The sequence below is a fragment of the Perognathus longimembris genome, chromosome 4 (assembly GCF_023159225.1).
Source record: "Perognathus longimembris pacificus isolate PPM17 chromosome 4, ASM2315922v1, whole genome shotgun sequence".
Taxonomy (NCBI): Eukaryota; Metazoa; Chordata; class Mammalia; order Rodentia; family Heteromyidae; genus Perognathus; species Perognathus longimembris.
In genome coordinates, this window is record NC_063164.1 from 43561315 (window position 1) to 43567766 (window position 6452).

The 6452-nt window shown below is 36.5% G+C and overlaps 1 pseudogene; it reads right to left on the reverse strand.

Annotated features, from left to right (window-relative positions):
- Positions 1–4556: 4556 nt before the first annotated feature.
- On the reverse strand, positions 4557–6009 carry LOC125349961 (annotated as a pseudogene).
- Between the last annotated feature and the right edge of the window lie 443 nt (positions 6010–6452).

The following is a 6452-nucleotide window of genomic DNA, read 5'->3' on the forward strand; positions in this document are numbered from 1 at the left end:
AAAATATCTGATAGGACTTGGGCCTTTTATGATAACAATAGAAAATTTAAGCAACTGCAAAATTATGATTTTAAGAGATAAGGAAATCTGACTCCTCCCTTTAGACTTATTAAGAGAGTGATGTGATCTTAACAATAGTGAGCAAATGTTCAGATTTGTCCTATGCTTATTATTATTAGTGACTGGTTCAATCTCATTTAAATATAAATTATATGGTCATCTTACTAGAATGGACAATTAGCCTCACATCAAGTCAATAGGCTTGGAGGCTTTTTGGTATTTTAAATTCTTCATTTTCTTTTGTGAGAACCAGTTTGTGTCAGGCACTGAGATGTCCTTTATTCATGTATTGTCATATAATTAAATCTTCACAACAAATTCACTAAGTATTAATCTCTTTCTTTTCAAAGAAAGAAATTGTCAAGGGCAATTGAAGGCATTTCTGAAAGAACATGTGCCAGTCACAATTTAAGCCTTCTTTAGGGCCCTGAAAACCATTCTCTTGCAATGGCATTAAGTACAAGTTCAAAGTGGTACCTTAAACACCTTTTTCCTCCCCGAAATAAATATAAAACACAAAGTGAAGCAGAAAATCCTCTGGAGAGACTAGATATAAGCCAGAGGGGGGCATGTGCTCCTGGATGACAAGAGATGACTGACTCAACAATGTAAGAAAAGACATAGTCAGTTTTAACAAGGTTCTGGGTCCTTGTCCTGAGTGTGCTTTTCCATCCCTTGATTCACACCCCCAGGCTCCCTTGCAAAAACAACCTGCACCAGGGGAACTTTCACTATGTGTTTCTCACTGGCTTTGCAGCCTTAGAAACAGAACGGAACCCCTCCCTTGCCTGCCCACTGCTGCCAGCCTTTCCCACACCCCAGATATGAGGAGAGATAACAAGGTCCTCAAATAGAAGTTTCCAGAAAATGAGTCATGGCTTACTCAGCCTTTGTTACTAAGAATCTGGGAGCCTTTGAAATACACTGTTGATTTTGGCATCCTTAACTCCACATGCTGCTATCAAGAAAAAGGTTGCATGATTAATTTACTTGAGGAATTACCTCTGTAATGAGTATATTGAAGAAAGACAATGTTAAATGAACTGGTGTTTAATCTATGCTGTTTAATGCCTATTTATGTGAATAAGTTACTCATTCCTTTGAATAATACTAGTTATAGCTACTCATTAAGAATCTGTTACATTGAATGAAACAGAAATATCAATAAAAGTTAGTGTTATTATAGGGCCTTTACTAAGAATAAAGCATTAGAGTAAGAGTTTTATATGACTGTTTTCTATGTCTCTGTCTCTCTCTTTTTCCAAATATATGTAAAATAAATAATACAGAAACATGCACGAGTTTTTTCGTATTAAGAATACTATTTTATGCATAGTAATTGCTTAAGTATAAGCATTTAAATTGAATGAAACAAGTCATATGAAAAAATATATCTATCAGTACTGGATCCCTTAACATTAGTTATTATAATTTTTAGTGCACTTAATAGAGACAACTTCTGAAACAAATGAGTATTGTGTAGTGTTCCAAGGTATGAGTTATATAGTTATCAAAAAAATGTAGACATAGTCATTTAAGTCAGATTATTCAAGACTCAGTACCAGCAAAAATATTAGATTAGATTACAAGTATTTCTATATAATATTTCAATGTAGACACATATAATGCTTGTTTGTATAATGTAGATAATAAAAATATGGCTAAATGCCAGGTTTGGCAAGTGCATAAAATGAGATAATGCACAGAAAGTACAGTTCCTTGTATCTGGGGTAGTCTTTAATTATAGCCTCTTATGTACAATGAGATTTTAGGTACAGACAGTTTATTTTGTTCAGGAGAAAAAATTGTTCAGTATTAAAAGTACTATTTAAAAACATCTACTCATGTTCTCTCATTGTAAATATTGTTATTAATATTAATATGTAAAGTTGAAATATTACCTGTAAAGTTGTCTTGGAAAGGTAAAATTTTATAGTCCACAATTTTCCAAAGATGGATTCTGGAGATTGCTTCCGAACCAAATGCTGGGTGTTTTTTATTTTTCCTTTTTTTTTTTTTTGTGCTGTGAAATGGAAACACTGGAAGGGAAGGTTAAGAGCTGTGTTCTCTGTAGTGTCTGAGGACTGTTCCTGTACTGCAGTTCCAGGCTAGTCCTTGACTTAGAGTCATGCTGTGCTTAACTGTGATTGGCTCAGGAACACAGACTTACACCAATCACCAAATAGTGTTCCTAGGCACATTAGAGTTTGTACAAGAATTAAGAAGGGATCTAATGTGGATTTAGGCACAATGATATTTTCTAAAGCTTTGGTAAATGAATTTTCTTGTTTTATGAAAATTGCTAAAGGAACTGGGTTCCCTTGTCTTGGATATTTCTATGCATAGGTTCAAGGCATAAATCTGTTCCAGTCATCATGCTACTGCATGTGGATTAGGCAGGTAGCCAGAAGAGATAACAGTTAAGACAGATGGCAAGAAACAAAGTTGAATAAATTGGTTCAGTCAACCCAAGGTCTGAATCTTGACTTCCAATGCCAATGAATTTTTTCAAAGTAATCCCAGACCAGGATGAATGCCAGCTTCAGTTGGAACTTAAATGCAAGTTCTAGAGCTGTATTACAGACTTGAAAATTTAGAAACAGGGTAAGACTGACAAATCTGTGCTGTAAGGTGCCCTCTAATTGATTCTTACGCAGGGACTACTGGTATAAGTTAGTCTGAGTCATATTTTCTGATACTACTTTTAAACACACATTATATGCAACATCTGTATCTACAAATAATTGTTCATTGTATATTTATTGAAAAAGATTACTTGAAAATATACTCTAATTCCCTAATGATGAATGAGAAGAAAAAGTTAATAAAGAGAAATCATGGGTGTAATAGGAATGTTTAAGGATAATAGTTACACCTACAGTCTTTGGACACAGACTACAGAGATTCCTATTCCAGTTGTACTACTTATTGACTGAGGATGTGAAGAAAATCCTAGTGCTCTTTTGAGTGTTAAATCATAATTTAAATCAATGAGGCATAATACACATTTAAGTATATGCCAACTACAGATACATACCAAGCTTTTGGTAAGTCAGTGATGATGATGGTGATGACTATCCTTAAGCAAGATACTTATCCCATCAGAGAGGTTTCTAAGGAATAAATCTAATTAAGTTGGCCACATTGATATTCTTTCAAAAATGCATAGTTGTTGATAACAGTTATACTCATAATGTCATTTAGACTCAACGTACTAATTTAATTATGAAATATATCTCTCATTAAGAGAATATCATTGCAATTATTCAAAGCTAAATAAATTTGAACTTTTCTCTGGAAAAACTACTTTTCAGAATTGATGTATTTTAGTTTCCTGATCAAATAAGGACCTAGTTATAAAACACAAAAATTATTTTATACTTATGCATATTTTTATATCTATGTATATTTTATATGTAAGAACACATATACCCATTTTATTTATTTATTTATTTATTTATTTATTTATTTATTTATTTATTTGCTAGTCCTGGGGCTTGGACTCAGGGCCTAAGCACTGCCCCTAGCTTCTTTTTGTTCAAGGGTAACTCTCTACCAGTTGAGCCACAGTGCCAATTCCAGCCTTTTTTGTTTATGTGGTGCTGAAGAATTGAACCCAAGGCTTCATGCATGCAAGGCCAAGCACTCTATTGCTAAGCCCCATTCCCAGTCCTATACCCATTTTATTTATTTGCCAAGAACCAAATTTATTTTTGCATAATTTGTAAATAAAAAGCAACTAATAACCACTTCCCTCTGAGATCCAAGTTCCAATGATACACTTTTAGGAACTTCGAAGAGACATCAAGTACACTGTAAAAACCACTTATAATTGCTGAATCGTATTTTTTCTTAGTAATCAAATTTCTGTTTCATGAACACATTTTTGCTTTATTCTGTAAACTAGTTAATGCTAGAAACATCTTAAGCACTATTTTTTTCTTTAATAAAAATGAGTAATTTGAAACCTCATGCAGATATGTCATAAATACCTAGCTTCCTTCACATAAGGTAAAACAAATCTTAGGCAGGCTATCACTCAGAATTTTACATGTCCATCATAAAAACACAGGTGTGGATCACAGTGTTTCAAGTACAACTCAAGAAGTTCAGAACCAATGTTTCTTTGGAAAGCTTGTGACATTTGTTTCTCTGCAAACAAGTGGAAAGGACTGACAACAGAAGCCTGTTCTAAGTCCTTGTTCTTAGAATTGCCTGAAAATAGCCAGGAGGGACACACCCCTATAATCTTTACATTCAGGAGGCTGAGGATTCAGTTCAGAGGCCAGCCTGAAATTTACAGTGAGATCCTATCTCCAAACAAACAAACAAAACTCACAACTGCTGAACTTCTTATTGACACAGAAAAAACTAGCATGAATAGGAATGCATTTGTAACAGTTAACAGTTTCCGTGTTCTCTCAGGCTCTAATGGAATGTTCGGAAACCATAGCATAATTCAGCACAAAGACAAATCAGAAATAGAACCTAACAGAAGTTTTGAATGGCGTGTTATCATGACTGGGTCAAAGCAAAGTATCAGCTGGTACTCATAACTCATCAGCACATGCAGTAGACTGAGATGTTAATCCTGGGCTGCAAACTTTTCTGTGTTGTGTCAGACATGAGCATCTTTGAACACTTCAGTTCCTCACATTCCCTTGCCCACATACATTAACGCCTCCAGATCTTCATGTCTGTCAGTACTGAGTCAGAGCAGAAAGCAGAAATGTTACTACACTATAGATGTAGGAAATATCCACAAAGTGCTTAAAATATGTCCAGGTCGTGTGAGTGATCCACCTCAAAGGCCTCATCTCTATCCAGCCTGGCATATCCGTGTCCTCCCTGCGCCTCACCCAGGGAAGCCAGGGCCTCATTTGTGTGTCACTGGTGAAGGTCTCACTTGATGTGTCGTCATCCTCTTGAAAATTCAGACTTTTAATAGCCTGTTTCATTTTCTTCCCCAATATTTGGGTTCTCCTCTTCCTAGCAGCTTTTTAATTATCATATTCCTTTTGATTTTCAATGTAGAAAATGTCCTTAACTTGTTCTTCACTGATGCTAGGAATGTTTTTCAGGAGATTTAAAAAAACTCCACCAGGTGTTCTTCTTCTACTGCCATTCATTATAAAAATACTCCCATACTGTTCTATTTCAGCGGTTTCCATCAGAAACTCAATAGACTTTTTGTTCCCAATTATCCTCACTACTCGGGCTATAAGATCCTTCTTTGGTTCCTGTAACCTGAAAGCAATTTCATCAGGCACCTTCTCCTGAGTGTCATCTTCTGAGATCTCGTAGCGGCCTTTGTAGTCCATTTCCAGTCTGGAGCCCAGTCTCTCTCTGGCAGGTCGCTTCCGTTTGAGATGACCTTGCCCATTTTCTTCTTCCCTTGACTCGGGTATTTTGCCACCATGCATATACTCATCTAGCTCTTTGTCTAAATCTTTTGTACACTCCTGAGATCCTCTCCTAAGTTTCTTAGCAAGCAAATAATTGTAGGTCTCCGATTGCCAGCTCTTGTCAATACTGCCTTCCCTCCCCAAGATACCAAGTTCACTGGCCACTGCATCTTGACTCTGCTCCTGAAGAACAGCTCTCCATATGTTGATCTTTTTTTCCTCCAGCAACAGCTGGCTTCTGACTGTTCTGGTCAAACTGAAAAGGCTCTCGTTTAGGTGGCAGGTTCAGACATTTTTGTCGCTTGCGTTTCCAAAGAGAGCTATCTTCATCGGAATCGGAAGAACTCTCTTCACTTGAATCCACACTTTTAACAGTCCGATAGTGTGACACAGGCAGACACGCTGCAGCAGAGCTCTGGGAGGTCCTTAGGGCGCCGTCTCCCCCAAGTGCTTTCTGCAGAGGCCGGTTGACCAGCTCCACTGTTGTGTTGGAGCTCGAGTCCAAGAGCTGGCCTTCCTCCATATCGCCGGCTTCCAGTGCCATCTTTCGGCTGATGGGCGCGGGACTCCTATACCCATTTAAAATAAGACTAACTCTTAAAAGACTGGATGTTCACATGTATAAATATTAGAGTCTTTGTGTTTGGGTTATCAGGTCATGACTTACATTTTTCTTTTCATATATTTCATATTTTTAAAATTCATTGTGTTACTATTGTTAATGACAGTGAACTTTTATAACACAAAAAACATACTTTTCCTTAATGAAACATAGAGGCTTAAATAATCTCAGGTCATCCAGGTATCATTTCCCACTTGTGTTGTAGTGGCAATCAGTCATGCACATAAATTTATCCCCATTTTTTTTTTGCTACATGTGTTTTTGTTTACCTGGACAGATTCAGGACAGAGTTCTTTGCCTGGATTCCAAATCATCTCTACCCTTGTTGACCTTAAGAGTGGAAATAAATACTCTGTGGGTTTTTT